The following is a 13,396-nucleotide window of genomic DNA, read 5'->3' as shown; positions in this document are numbered from 1 at the left end:
GGCGCCCGCCGCTCGCCGCCGCCTCCGCGCGCCCGGGGGCCCCGGCGCCCCCCGAGCGAGGGCGGCCCGCCCGCAGCTCGCCGTTTGACAGATGCTCATCGCCATGGAGTTGCCGCAGCAGCACCTTTGGGGGCTCAGGCGAGCGACCGGAGCCGGGATCTGAGCGAGCGTCGGGGCCAGCGGAGCCGGAGCCGCCGGGACATGGGTGAGCACGCGCGGCGACCTTGGCCCGGGAGCTCGGCGCCCAGCCTCCCGCCGCGCCACGGGCCCCCGCACGCCGGGGGCCGGGGGCGGTGTGTGTGCCCTGCATGCAAAAGTTAATGTCGCCTCGCCCGGGCTTTGACTTTGCACGGGGCGGGAACGGGGAGACGGGGCTGAGGGGGCGGGATGCCGGTCCCGGCGAGGCTGCAGAGGATGGGCGCTATTCCGGCCCGTCCGCCGGTGGGCAGCGATGCTGGCTCATTTGGAGTGGCCGGTTGGTGGCGGCGATGGTGGAAGCATCGGGCTGGAGGGCTGAGAGCTTATTGAGTTTCGCCTAATCTGATCCTCCCCCCTCTACCCCCCTTCGTCGCCCCCCCCCCCCCCCCCCCCGCCGCCTTTTGCACCCTCCCTCGGTCCTGCTGCCGGCTGGCGGGGCTGGCGGGTTTGGCGTTGGTGGAGGGGACTCGGAGGGGGAGGGGGTAGGGAAAGGGGTGGGAAGGCGGCAGGATATTTTTTTTTTTTGCTCTCTTTGTAACTTGCAGGTTAAGTGGAGCTAGAGAGCTACATTGTAACCTAGTTGGATTTTTGGGGGGGAAATGTATCAGAATCTAACGTGTCGTTAATAGAAAGAAGAACAGGGAAGAAGTGGTCCAGCCGGCGAAGGTTGGTGTGTGCTTGTGTCGCGGCTCTGTGTTAGTCTTTCTCTTAAAATCTTAATCAATGGATCTGAGTCTCTTTCTCCTGCTCTCCGGTTTTGGGACTCTGAAAAGACAGGAATTCCCTTAAAAGCAGACGAATGGTTTTTTTGAAAGCACGCATTGTGTGTGATTCTAGTGGAGCCGTGGGCTTGGGAATTAACGGCAGGCTTCCCCGTTCGGTGGTTTCCAGTGGGAAATCACTCCGGAAAGGGAGCCCTTCAGTATCGATTTATTGTTTTTGTCTTTCAAACCATTATCTCTTTGACTAAAATACAGTCTGAGAAGTTCCACAGAGACAAAGTCAGGTAAACTGGACTGGGCAGATCTTTAGCAAGATGGTGATAACGGTGATGCTGTTTTTGGTGTCTGTCTGTGATGGAAGCATTGTTGGGTAATAGCAATTTCTGATCGGTAGAGCATGCTGGTTCTAAAAAGATAAGTAACTACCGAAATGCTGTCTTCTAGGCCCCCTCCCCACACGCTGCAAACACCCCTCCTCCCACGACCCGCACAGCTTACAATTCTGAAATCGGATCCAACTGGAAATATTTTCTTTGGAGATCGGAAAGTTGTGCAATTGGAAGTGGGAGATGAGGCTAGAGGTACTGGGAGCGCGGGGAGGGGTATCTTATTGCCCTTGATGCTGCGTTTATTCTTTATGTGTATCTGTGCCGGGTCTGAGGGTGGGTGTCTCCATCTAAAAGGACTGCTGAGGGAAGGATTTCCGATTCGTTTCCGCTTCAAATAAACTGTCCTGATAATCTCATGGTTGACGTCTAATGCTAAAAGAGCAGTTCGAGTCTCTTTATCCCTGCAGAAACTCTCCTCCAAGAGGGCAGTTTATTCTTAAATTCTACAGCAGCTACTTTTCCTTCCATTCCCCCACACTCCCACACACCACTATCCACACCTTTCTTTCTAAAGTTGGGGTGGAGGCCATAGTCTTGAAGAAAATATGAATATTACTTGCTTTTCTCTTACATTGTTTTTCCTTCCTTTATTCTTCATCCTGTTTTTCTTTTTTTTCTGTAGATTTGTACAACAAACTAACTTCATAAAGTAGCTGTCACCAAAGCTATCTGGCCATTGGCCCCCATCTCTTACCCTCCTTTAGTTCCTACAGGTAAATCTGATGTGCACCATCTGAACTCATCTTCATCTGCAAAACGTGTGTGTGGGGGGCGGGGGCGGGGGCGGGGAGTGGGAATGGGGTAGAGAAGAGGGAAGTGGAGAGGAAGGGTGTTGTTCTGTGTAGGCCACATCTGCAACCCTGGGGCCAAACCTGGACCGTCTGGGAGAGTTTCCTTTGCACACCCCAGTTAGATGTTGTCTGGCTCGGATGGGGAGGCGGGGCCAACTGGCCGGGGGCATGTGAGGGAGGAGAAAGTTTGTAGCACTTTAAAAATGTAGCCAGTTTACAATCCCAGGTCACTCCCTCCCCTTTCTCTTGCTTCTACCGTCCCCAAACTCCCGGAGGGAGGCTTGATCTCTTTTGCTCTGACCTGCCAGTCCGAGGTTTCTGAGCTAAGTTGAAGATGTACTTAATCCAGTTGCCTGCTGCCAGAGAAGGGCGTTAGGACAGATCAGCAGAGTGTGGTGGAACACAGAGTATTTTCTAACTTCAGGGAATGTAGCCTGAGAGGATATGGAGACCAGGTACTCTGAGAAAGTGCTGCTTTGCACATCATCTCCCCTCCCCCATGAAGAAAAAAAGTCTTAGTCTTGGGAGGTTGAATTGGTGTTGGAGCTGGACTGTGGGAGCTGCTTGCCACTATAGTAACCTGAGCTGGGCTGGGGGGAGGAGGTGGTGAGCGAACATGATCGGGAGCCAGAGGAGGGAAACTGACTTGTCTCTCTTAGCAGGGAAAATAGATGTGTCACTGGAATAAACAAACTGGAGGTGGGGGAGGGGATGGCTTGTAGTGAACTTAAGGAGGAGCGACTGAGAGGCAGTGATGTTGGTTAGGAAAGGGACCACTTCTAACTTGGGAGAAAATATCAACTGCCTTATATGTTCATGAATGGGCTAGGCAAGTGAAGGGGTGTAATCTGAGCTTTTGTAGGTTAACATCAGAATGTTACATAGAAAGGCACAGCTGGCAGGCCCCGTTCTGGACTTCACACAGGGGAAGCCTGGGGGTATCCCTGAGTGAACCAAGGAGCCCCTTGGTGCTGTGAGGGCTTCTGCTCATGTACTTGCATTATTAATGGCAAGTTGCCCTGTAAATCACCTGATCTAAATGAGAATTGGGGGGAAAGAGGAAACAGTGCTTGGAATCTTTGTCGAATTTAGTTGAAAATGATCATTGGGGAGAGGCAGGAGTTTGCTGAAGAAGAAATAAATAGGTAGGCACTTCCCCTTGGATTCCCGATTCCGTTTCTGCTGCTATCTTGACTTTCAATTCCATTAGGGGCTAAATCAATACTTCTCTGGCACAAAAATGTACGTGTAGGAGAGGAGAGTTTTTTCAACCTGGCCGTTACTTTTAGTTGTACTTCAGTCTCTGCTCTGAACCTTCTATATAATATGCAAACGGATGAAGATGAGAAGTGGCTAGATGGATGGGACATCCTTTCTGGATTCTTGTGGAGACACTGAAACTTGGCTGGGCCTCAGCCTCCCAGAATGCCAGTTTTTCCCTTGGAGACTTGAAGTTTTAATTGAAACCAGAAAGCTATTGAAGGCAAACCCAGCCAATGAAACCTTGTTTTCTCTGCTGCTCAGGAATGGGAAATAAATAATTTTTTGCTGATGGCATTTCAAGTTGCTTCAGTTCTGCTCCTGCCAGAAGAATGGGGGAAATTGTTGTTAACACGTTAGCATTGTCAGGAGTTGCAGCGTATTAAAACATGGGGTGATGTTATTGAATTTGCTCAGGGACCCACTGTGTGGGAGCCGTCCAGTGAGGTGGTGGGGGTCAGGAGGCTGCTCTTGTCTTGGAAGGGTAGCAACATTGCCCTGAAGAAAGGAAGCATGACAGAGTCCTTGCCACATATCACTGTGCTTGCTTCTTGGGTTCCTGTGAAGAAGGGAACAAAACTATTCAATTCCATTCTTATCTTTTGGGATATTATGAAACCTAGTGAGTGTCCCAAAATGTTTTGGGCCAGGATTAAATAAGGAGCTCCACCATCATACCTGTCACCATGGGTTTGGGCTTCCTTAATAGCTGTTTCTAAAGATAACCCTCTTGTTTCACAAACTCTTCACAAAGTCACAGATGCTTGGTGAGTGCAGGAAAGTCAACACCAAGATGCCCATGGTGTTTTCTTCATGAATGCAGGGGAAGATGCCCTCCTGCGTTCTCGTTTGGCTCTGAGTTTCATTTCCCTTTTCACTTAGCCTTCTTCTAGATTCTGATCTCGCCTTAGACACACCAAGTTGGGGCAATATAAAGTTCTTGGGGGACCTGGTGCCCTTTGATGACTGAGTCTGTTAGTGGCTGTTCTATTTTTCATCTGGAAGTTTCAAAGGTTGGAGTGAGAGCAGCTTTCTTTAGAGAGTTGATTTTTTTACCCTCTTAGAGGGTGCTCTCTAAGGTTGAGGAAGCATGATGTTTTTTAAATAATAAAAAAAGCCTTTGGCTTAGAAACCCACAGTTGACTTCCTATCCAGTTCAGAGCAAATGATGCCAGGGTCTAATGGAGAAGTGAGCAGCCCGGAAGTTCACAGGATCCCTCAGGAGGAAGCAGGCACCCCTCCCCAGGAGCTGGGGAGGCCTATGTGAAATAATTATGGGCAAAGCCAGCTGAGCTGACCCTCCAGGCAGGCAGAGGCTTCCACCTTTCCAAGTGCTGGAGAGGGATAGCGAATGAAGGGGGTGCAGAAAAGGGTTTCAGAAACTTGCCATGTTGGAAAAATGTATCCTTGACCCAACTTATCGTTTCTTTTCAAAAATACCCCCTTTCAGGTGATTAGGCACATGTGTGTGGTGATGGACTGTAATTAGTCTTTGGGTGGTGAACAGGATGTAATCTACACAGGAATCAAAATATAATGAGGTACACCTGAAATTTATATAATGTTATAAACCAATGTTACCACAATAAAAAAGAAAATTTAAAAACCCCCTTTCATAGGCATGGCACTTTGTTCTTTTCAAAAATATCTTCATATCACGTCTGTCCCTTGATTCTTCTAAGGATGGAGGCCAGATAAGCATTGTATGCCCGTTCAGAAGATGAAGCAATTGATACACTGACTTGCTGAAATGACACAGGTTGGTGCACCACCTGGGGCCAGGTGGCTGCGTTAAAGTGTGAAGAACATCACACCTGAAGTGACCAGATCTGCTTTGGATCCTGTCCCTACTACTTCTCTGCTAAATGACCCCCCGACAAATTACTTAACCTCTTTGAGCCTCAGTCACCTAATCAGTAAAATTGGGATAAAGATGCTTAGCCTGTCTGCTTCACAGGGGTTGTAAGGATTAAATAATACCAGCTAATTTTTGTAATTGATCTCTGAGAGGATTTCCATGCTGCCTCCTGGAAACTGGTGCCTGGCATTATTGTCGCCATAGCCCAGAGATTAGTAACCCCTTGGTATGACCAGAAATGCCCACAGGGGCCCTTGTGTTCTAAGACAGTCAAGGAACAGTTGTTTTTTGTTCTTGACTCATGAAAAAAAATGTATATATGTGTATATTTTAAAATCAGTTGAATTAATGGACGCCTCCAGCGCCGTGTATATTTAAGACTCAAAGTCTCAGATAATATCTAATTTGGACTCAAGGTTGTTTTGGTGCTCAGGAAATCCCCTTTAAGTCAGGAATGAGAAGGAGGAAAGGACATTGACATGGAGACATACAGAGAGGGGAGGCAAGGAGGAGAGAGTGCCAGGGAAGGGTCTGTCTCCATAGGGAGCTGCAATGGCTGAGCAATGATGTTCAGAACCGAATTTTTAGCCCCTGTCAGGGAAAGAACTGATAGCAAGATTACCTCTGTCACAGCAAACCCAGTAGGGTTTCTGGAATCAGGAAAGTTCTTCACAGTCCATTTGTTCCCTGACTCTTCCCAGTTGCTCCTCTTTCTCTTTCCCAGGATTCCTGGTTTGCCCTGTCCAGCAGCCTGCAGCAGACACCTGGCGGTGTTCTCAAGTGAACCTCATTTTACGCAACACTTGCACAGGCCTCTGCTCCCGTCACATTGGTTTCCTCACTGACCCTGGGTACTCTGTACACGTGTCCACCTCCATGCCTCAGCTTGCTCTGTGTTGCCACCTCCTCTCTGGAAGGTGCCCTGATTGGTCCCTTTTAGTCAGAGCGTCTACATCTTAGGACATCAGCTCAGCTCTCAGCTCTTCACCTCCGTCTCCAGTGCACTTCAGCTCATACTGCTTTGCTATTTGTGTCCCTTACCTCTCTAGACTGTGAGTCCTTGAAGAAAGGGGCAAACTTTGCCCCATATGAATGATTTCTGTTGCATGAATGAATCACAGAATTATGTAGAGATTGAATATTAAAAATGAATGCTGGCTTAGGTACTAAAGCTCTACACTGGGGAGCAATACAATGAGAACCTCTTGTTGTTGTTAGTGCCATCCAGTCAATTTGGACTCCTAGCAACCCTGTGTAGAGCAAGTGGAACCCTGCTTAGTCTTTTTGTGCCATCCTCTCATCTTCCTATGCTATATCAGACAATGCTCTCCAGCTATTCATAGGGTTTTCATGAACAATTTTTTCAGAAGTGGAAGGCCAGATCCTTCTTCCTAGTCTGTTTTAGTCTGGAAGCTCTGCTGAAACCTGACTACCATGGGTGTAACCCTGCTGGTATTTGAAATACTGGTGGCATAGCTTTCAGCATGACAGCAACACTCAGCGGCCACAGTATGACAACTCACAGACGGGTGGTCTGGGTCCCTGACCAAGAAAGGAACTTGGGCCGAGGCAGTAAGAGCGTGAATCTTAACCACTAGACCACCAGGGCTGGCAAGGACCTCTTAGACAAAGTGAATAATAACCACTTACGTTAATAGCTTTTTATATTTTTGGCTATCTTTCAGGGGCAATTGCCTACTCTCAGTTTCTCCCTCAAAGCCTAAGAGTTAATGATGTCTTACCACTTGTACATCCTATCAGTCAGTGATTCACTCATTCATTCAATCATCAAATATTTATTAAGTGCCTACTAGAGTCTCATTGTCACTCTAGCACACGCAGCTCTTGACTTTCTCTGAAAATTCCAATTGCGTTTTTTGTCCACCACACTCATTTTGGCACTTAACCATGCAATCTTCTTTGCTACTTAAGTCCAAGTGCTTTCCTGCTCCTCGGTGACTGAGTGAGCCTGGCCACAGTGGAAGAGAAGGCTGAGCAGAAAAATGTACTCAGAGGGGAAAGTTCCAGGGAATGGCTCCTGAGAGGCAGGAGCCGCAGGCGGGGCTGGCCACCCATTAGCATAGGATGTGGGACAAGGTGCCTTGTCTTTCTGTTTCTTACTTTGAGCCACGGTAAAATGAAAGAGTTTGCATTGATATGGAGGGAGGGTCCCTTCTGAAATTTTGTGATTCTATAGATAGAAGTGTCTTCAGAATTTTAAAGTTTTCTTGAAGCTCAGAGCTCCTCACCCCCGTTTACTGGCACCTTAACAACTGTCCAGTCCAGTCCCACTGAGGATTGGTACACTTTGCTAAGTGTTTGCTGTGGATGAAAGAGTTACAGGAGGGGAAATAGGATTAGGAGAAGCTCCCCAGTTAGAACCAGAGAGCCAGACTTGGAGGACAGGGAAAGGAGAGGAGGGGATGGTGAGTCAAGAAGAAGTACCATAGAGAATAATGTGGAATGGAGGAAAAGGATTGATTCTCTATGTCTTTTTGAAAACTGGCCCCCTTTGGTGACATACCTGAGTTGAGACAAGGGAGATGATGCAGACAAAGACAGCTTTGGGAAAATCTAGAATAAATTCTCTACCTGGGATTTGCTACTACTTTCTGTGCCCTGTAGGCTTCTGGAGTCTCTGCTATGGTTACTTTATGAACCTCCTGGATCTAGGGGGCTGGGCGTTATTTCCTTGTGTAGATTCTGTGAGCCACGGAGGCTGTGTCTGTGCTTCTGGGATGTCCTGTCTGTCCCCACCGCATAGCACAGCACAGCACAGAGGCTGCCCTTTGTTCAATAGCAGCTAGCGAATTGGTTTCTGTGCATTTTGCGATCAAAAGGAATGACCCAGTCTATCCAAAGCCAGACACCTCTGTGATTTGATGGGATCACGAAGTTGGGATTTGACCTGAGGCCCTGTGGACATTTAGTGGGAATTCTGACTCATTAGGGGGCACACTGGTTGTATATTTAGGATGAAGGAGACTCTACAAGCTACTGAGATGCTGCAATTATTTTTATCTTAAGATCTAGCAAAGAATTTGGGATGGGGGAAAAAAAAAAAGCAAGTAACACGATTAGCCAAACTGGGTGAAAAGCAATTTCTTCATTATTTCTTCTATTTGCCAAGGATTTGCAATTCTCTCGGCAGAAAGAAGCTGCTTGGGGTTTGAACTTGGGGCTGGAGAGATGTGGAAATTGGAGATGCTGAACTTGATCCATCCAACATAGTAGCCTGAGAATGCAGCAGAAGCCGTTGGAGCAGTGTTGTTGTGCTTGTGGCAGAATAATGAAATCTGGTGGCAAGTCCTTTGCAGTGGCTCTGTCTGTGACCTGTTGTTATTTGAGCAGTGAGAGCTTTGATTTTTTTTAAAGAAAGTATTGATTAATAATGGTGGCTAAAAAGGATGATTTGATGTGAAAGCCCTGTGGGTCTTCTTTCTGCTTATTACTTTGTACTCCAGAGCTCAATTACAGTAAATTTTTAGATCCACAGATATTTATTAAAGTCTCAGCCTTGCAGCTCATGTGAGCCATTGTTCCTGGCACTGTTGGGTGAGAAAGGTCTGGTATGAGATGTGGCTTTTGCCCTTGGAGAGTGGATAGTATATCTGGAGAGATATGGTTAGCTCAGATGGAAAGCATCAGTCTGCAGCCAAAGTGGGAGCATGATCTAAGTGGAATTATGCTATTTGTGTGATCAGGACTAAGGTGCAGTCGGGGAAGGCTTCAAGGAGGTTGTGGTTTTGGGTTTGATGGTGGATTTGGAACAAGGGGACATTCTTGGTGGGTAGAATAGTTTGGGCATGGCAGCAGAGGTGAGACAAAGTTCAAGTGTGAATTTAGAATTGCCACAAGGAAATGAATGCTAATCATGAACATGAACTGCATCTGGCAGGAGCAGGGAAGCCCTGATGATTAAGGTCCAGCTGGCTGATATTGAAGGGCGGGCCACACATAGGTATCTTGCTGCACTGAGGTCTTCTGACCACAGTAGGAAGGACAAAACCCAGTGCCCTCTAAGTTGGACCCAATCTAGCTGTCCAGAGTTTTCACTGAAGCTCGTTAACTTTTTAACCCTCTGATTCAGCAAACTTGGTTTGCTCATTGACATTCAAACGTGCATGTGATAGACTGATGGCTACTGTGGGGATCCTGAGAGATGGAGAGGACATTGTCTCTGCTTTCAGTCTGGTGAAAGACTCCGCGAGAACTCATAGAAACCAGTGGAGGAGCTGCAAAGGACCGTCATCTAGGGCTAAGTAAATGAACTTCACTGGGAGCGCAGGGAAGACCAGCACCTCCAGCTGTTGGACAGCCCTCAGAAAGCTTCAAGGAGTAGGTGGGACTTGGGCTGAGTCCTGAACAATGGGGCTGTCTAGGGTAAGTACAGAGCAGCAGGGAAGACATTCCGCTTGAGAATGTAGAGGCAGAAAGGAGACCGCTTCCCAGAGACCAGGGCTCTGTGAAGTGCCAGGCAGCAAGACAGATGGGATGGGGCTCTGTGAGGAAAGGGCCAAGGCTCCATCTCTCCTGTGCTGAGATGGGAGCCACAACTGGAGTTTTCAGAGTGCGAGGAGAGTAGGCGTGAGGAGCAGAAGGGTGTGCCAGTCAGGGGTCTTCCACGCATACCACACAAGAGAGAACCCCGACCTGTGACTGTTCTGCCCCCGCCCCGGTCTTGTCAGCCACCAACACTTCAGTCTGGGGTTCAAAAGAGTTATCTTTAGAACAAAAAGTAAAAGTACATATAAGCATTTGGAATGGGGATCAGCCACTCTGGGGAATAAGAATACTGCATGATACTGTTACTCATCTCCAGGAGTTCAGTGTATAATTGGAGAAAGATATTTACAAGTTTTAGCAACAATGGAACATTTCAATGACAGTTCAAGATAGTTCAAGGAGAAATATCATAAAGGAAGAGAAAGGGAGCTAATATTTGTTTAGCTCTCTGGTATGCGTAGCATCTCCTTTGTGGCAGAAGCACAAATATCTCAGTGTCAGATTACACTTTATGTTCAAATGACAATGAGCAAAGCCATTGCTGAATCAGATGGTTGAGAAGTCAAGGAATTTGAATTAAGACCCAATAGGTCTTGGGGTGAAAATTAGAGAGCTTTGAAAGAAAGACTGTGGTCTTTATTATCTGTTCGACTATTCGGTTTAGCCTGCTTTCAAGTAAGTCTACCATTTTCATCCCCAGTTTACACACGGCATGATGGAGGACCAGAGTTTAAGTGGCCACTAAGTATTTAAAGACTGGTGGCATTATGCTTCAATGGAAAGCAAAGGACATTTGGAGTTAGAACTACCTCTCTGATTTCAATGAATTTCTCAACTTCAGTTTTCTTATCTGTAAAATGGGCACATCTCAAGGTTAAATCAAATAATAAACTTAAAGCACCTGTTATATATCAGATGCATGTTGAAAACAGGATCATTTTCTCTACCACATGGACGTCTCTACTCTACTTGGACAAGAAATATTATCATCACAGTTACTTCTTACAGGTCTACCATATTTAACCTACTTAGGTGCTATTCTGCATATATTATTTGCTTTTTTCCTTGTAAGATTCTGTGAAGATACTAGGAGGGCCGGTGAGAAAACTGATGCCCAGAGAGTTTAAGTGGTGTGGCCAGTCAGATGGCAAACTGGTTTTGTAGCTCATGTCTGTAGAAGCAGCTAGGAGTATTTGGCTAAAAGCTGACATTGCTTTGCGTATGAGAGACATCATGATGTAAAAGTAAAAGCAGAGGCTTTGGAATCATATAAACCTGGATTTGATTGTGGATCTGGCATAGGTAGTGTGTAACCCTGAGCAAACTATTAACCTCTCTGGACCATCATTTCCATATCTATAAAAAGAGGACAGGTCTTCTGCATCACAGGGTTCTTGTCTGGATTAAACTGATAATGCCTGTAAAGGCCATTGGTTGTGTTTACCCCTCTCTCATTACGAGTGTGCACTCTCCTTGGCTGCATGGAGCAACAGAGACCACAGGTAATACTACAGAACTGGAGCTCAACCTGGAAACTTGAGGATTGGCCCAGTCAGTGCTGTAGAGATCTTTCCCTGGGGGCCCAAGACCCAAGGCTCCTGCTGTTGTGTTGTGTTGTGTTTGTTATGGGTTCCCAGAGGAGGCACTGTTTTTGCAGCTAGAGCTGGAACTGCTGGTTAACAGCATGCCCAGCCTCAGGCCTCAGAAGCTTGATTCTGCTTCTCTCCCTATCAGGGAGATTCCCCAGCCCAGGACTGAGCCTTAGTTTTGTGTTAGGCTCAGCTGACCCAGCCGGGCAGAGCTTCAGAACCAGCAGGCTCTATAAAGAGGTGGAAGGTACCACCCCTGTCTTGAAAGTACCTCTGATTGTCAAGTTGAGGAGATAAGACTCCGCACCTGAGAATGTCAGAGCTGGAGGGAGCCACAGAGTTCACTTCATCACATCCCCTCATTTTACAAATGAAGATGGGGAGACCCAGTGAGAAAATGAAACTTGCCCAAGGCCTCCCAGCTCCAACTGGCAGAGCAGGGAATTGAATCTGGAATTCACGGCTGAACTTAGTCTTATTTCTTCTACGAGACAGACTGGGAACAAGGAGAAAGCAATACTCAATATCAAAGCGCTCAAGTTAGCAGGTGCAAATTAAACTACTTGTTTGTGCTTCCTGTTGTGTAGGGAGCTAGAGGAGGTTGGTCTCCAACCCTTGTCCTTCAGGTTTTACTTGGGATCTGTGAAGAGAAGGCACCATTTAGCCAAATGCTAGCTTAGGTGACAGAGACTACGGAAGTAAATCAAATTTACCAAAAACATTTGAACGTCTGCTAAGGTGATCCCAACATATTATTTCATAAATATCTTATTTAATCTTCAATTTCTTCTCAAAACAACCTGTGAGGTAGGATTATTACCCAATTTCCACATAATATTTGAGCCGTTTAAATATATTTTCCAAGAACATGTTTGCTAAGTGAGAAAGAGAGGTTAAGTAATCTACACCTATGACGTCAAATTGATGCTACTTCATTGTGCTTTTCAGGGAGATAACATGGCGTGGACACTTGTTATTGCACTCTTACTCTGTGTCTTCACTATGCTCTGAACTGTGATAGAGAGCCATGTAAAACCCAGACCCTTTCCTTATGGAGTTCCTGGTCTGGTGGGAGAGAAAGATAAGTAAATGGAAGATGGCAGTATCCTTTGCCAAATGCTTTGATAGCAGAATACCCAAGGAAGTGAGAGCAAGACCATCTGTGAGTATGAGTGTGAGATTGTGTGTGTGCACATGTGTACACACAAAGGGAAAGGAGTAGAAAAGGAAAGTCTAGCCTGTCTTCATGAAGGAGGTGAGCTTCACCCAATTCTTGAAGGATGACTTAGAGTAACCAAGTGGAGAAAAGAGAAAGGGCAGGTCCGCCAGAGGAAATAACAAGGAATCATATGATGTAATGCAAATCAGCAGGATTTGGGGAACTGCACCTCAGGAGATGCTGCTGGGGAATGTGGTGGGTGTAGTAGTCTCAGCTTGGAGGACAGGAACTGTGATCAGGAAGGGACCACATAGACATGTCCTGTAAAGAAGCCACTGAATCTGAGCTTTCTTTGCTGTAGACCATTGGTGTGTTTGCAGGGTCAGGGAACTATGGGGCAGAGTTGCCTTTGCCTTTGCTGATTGAGAGCTGGGTAAGGTTGGGTCACTTGATCAATTTATTAGTGTTTATGGAGCATTTACTCTGGGTATTTTTGCAGCAGGAAGGATTTCAGAGACACATCACTCAGAGTCATGGGTACCTGAGTCAAATGGTGCCTAGCTGGCCTTTGATACAGCCTCTCATTCAGCATTCACTCAGCAAATAATTTGGAGTTTTGCTGCATGTATCAGGAGCTGTGCTAGGCTCTAGGGGTTCCACGGTGAGCCAAAAAGATAGTTCCTACCTTCAAGAGCTTACCATCTGGTGGAGGAGGCAACGCTGAAACTAAGAGTGACACAAGTATTTAAATATAAAATATAATAAATGCTGGGAAAGAGGAGTACTGTGCTATAAAGGCACAAAACAGGGCATCCTGATCTGGTTTGTGAAGCTCAGGGAAGCACCATTTGACTTGAGCCTGAGTAATGAAGAGGCATTAACTCAAGGGAGTGGGAAGAGGATCCCAAGCTCATGCAAAGTTCC

The 13,396-nt window shown here is 46.7% G+C and overlaps 1 protein-coding gene across 4 annotated transcripts in view; it reads left to right on the top strand.

Moving 5' to 3' along the window:
* The first annotated feature begins 6 nt into the window (after window positions 1-6).
* Window positions 7-13,396, top strand: part of SETBP1 (SET binding protein 1) — a 360,697-nt gene continuing 347,307 nt past the window's right edge. For 2 of the 4 annotated variants that reach the window (XM_046671519.1, XM_046671516.1), the window contains exon 1: window positions 7-205. The gene's annotated coding sequence lies outside the window, so the exon portion shown is untranslated. Of the gene's footprint in view, window positions 206-743; window positions 865-1,941; window positions 2,023-13,396 lie in introns of those variants that run through there. The other 2 variants (XM_046671517.1, XM_046671518.1) reach the window with 2 other exon arrangements.

The sequence above is a fragment of the Equus quagga genome, chromosome 9, assembly GCF_021613505.1.
Source record: "Equus quagga isolate Etosha38 chromosome 9, UCLA_HA_Equagga_1.0, whole genome shotgun sequence".
Classification (NCBI taxonomy): Eukaryota; Metazoa; Chordata; class Mammalia; order Perissodactyla; family Equidae; genus Equus; species Equus quagga.
This window is presented reverse-complemented; position numbering and strand designations above follow the sequence as displayed.